This window comes from Littorina saxatilis, linkage group LG16 (assembly GCF_037325665.1).
Source record: "Littorina saxatilis isolate snail1 linkage group LG16, US_GU_Lsax_2.0, whole genome shotgun sequence".
NCBI classification, from domain to species: domain Eukaryota; kingdom Metazoa; phylum Mollusca; class Gastropoda; order Littorinimorpha; family Littorinidae; genus Littorina; species Littorina saxatilis.
In genome coordinates, this window is record NC_090260.1 from 49,854,729 (window position 1) to 49,857,091 (window position 2,363).

The window sequence follows — 2,363 nt, forward strand, 5'->3', positions numbered from 1 at the left end:
AAACTGAGTCTCAAAGTCAAATGGAGAGTTCTGAGACTGATTCAGTCTTGATCTCCTCCATGAACATTTTGAAAAACCTGACTCCATCTTTTTTCGGCAAGATTAAGAAGAAAAGCGCACATAACACAGTGAAAGATGACTTGTCAAAAAAGAAAGCGCCTACAACAATTCACACGCTAAGTACACCAAACGAAAAAGCTGAAGGTGAGAGTTCAACGTAAAAAAAAAAGAAAAAACGAAGTCGTAGAAGAAACTCCCTTTGCATCTCCAAACAACATGTGTGAAGAAGTCCCAGAGGAAGAGAATGTCCTGATTGCAGGAACACCGAGAAGGTCAGTTTCAAAGAACAAAAACGGGGTAAAAAATACCAAAATGTACAGTTCCGTTGTCAAAACACCCAAAGAACGTCCCATCACATTAGACAAGGATGATGTCAAAAGATCAAAAACAGACGAATTCACTACAAGCAAACAAAACATCGTGGACAAAGTCGAGGAAAGCAACAGCACCAACCCTTCACATGAAGATGAATCATCCAGTTCCGGCAGTAGTGAAGATGAATCGGATTCCAACGAAGAATGTGAGCGACCAACAGTGGTGATCTTCCACGACTCTATTCTGAAGGACTTGGATCCAAAGAGATTGGGAGACGGTTACGGTCTACAAGTTATGAAAGTTAAAACAGCGACGACAAAAGAAGTGAAGATGGGCGTACATCAGGCAAGGGATCTAAAAGTCAAAGCGGTAGTCATACATACAGGCGTAAATGACTTGAGATCTATGGACGCCAAAACAGCGATAGAGGGAATAAAGTCAGTCGTAAAATCGATAAGAGAAAAGAGGCCAGACATTCCGATTGTCATAAGTAAAATAGCGAAAACCGATCAAGCTGAACTCAAACACAAGGGAGAAATGTTCAACTGCATGTTGTTCATGGAGATGCATGAAGATGAAAACATCACTTTTGTCAGTCATGATACGCTGCGTCCAGAGATTCATCTTCAAACTGACAAATTGCATCCGAATTTGAAAGGAACAGGAATCATGGCAGCCAACATTGGACGACACTTGGAACAGATGCTCTGGAAAATCCCAAGAAGAAAAACCTCATTCAGGAAGTACAAATGCAAAAGACAGAACACCGAAGCTCATAACTACGAAGTGTACAGCCGCAGTGACAAGAATCACAACGCTCAACGTTACAAAAATGAGCAGTACAGACGCCATGCTCAAAAAAGCCACGCTCCACACTTCGAAGATAAGCAGCCATTCAACGGGCATACAAGATACCATCCACACACCAGGTCCAACCATGTCGATCAATATGAAAGAAGACACAACGGATACCGCAGCCACCAGAACAACGTCAAACGTTATGAAGATGAACAATTAAATATGTACTCCTCTGAACGATGGTACAGTAATAAATACAATCGTAATTACCAGAACAACTACGCCCGACGTAACGAGCACAAACAGTCAAAGGAAAGGTATTATTTTGAGAACGAGAACGATCATTATGGGCAGTCAAGCCACGCTCCATACTACGACGAAAAGCAATCATCCAAAGTTTATACAAGTCACCAACCACGCCATTATCACTGGAACAATAGGAACGGAAGGAAGCCATACCACTCTTTTTACGAGAGGGAAGGTACACGAGGAAAAGAGAAACCAGAGCATGGATACATTGAATCATTCCAATACAGAAGAAAATGATTTATGACATGTGGCAGTTGTAATAGACAGATGTACTATAAAGTCCAGAAAATAAATATGGAAACAGGTTGACGTTTTTATTTTACCGTCAAAATAGACAGCTATTGTGCTTGAAGATGAAATCTCGAATATCATAATCCGTAATTCATATTTCTGAGAGTGATTGAAACAAGCTTTTAAAGTGCGTTATTTCCTATTTAAAGTTTGACAGAAAATGTTTAAACAGTTGATTAGAATATTGTCATGGAATATAAAAGGTTGTAAAGAAACCATTGATGGGTTAAAGACAAACACATTAGAGGTTGAAGAGATCATAAATCACTTTAATAAATATGATATTATTTGCATACAAGAAATGCATGAAGATAGAGAAAATGTAAAGAACATCCACATTCCCAATTTTGCCCCTGGTATTCATTACACCAGGCCAAAACGGAAAAAATCAATGAGTTCATCAGGAGGGATTTCTGTATTTATCAAGGAACATCTGAGACAACAAGTTTGTATTTTACCAAGAAGCAATTCTGATATGGTTTGGATCAAAATGGGAGGCATTAACAATAATGACATATTCATCGGATGTGTGTATATTCCCCCAGTGACATCCTCATTTGGAAGAGACAACAGTTTGAAGATTTGGGACA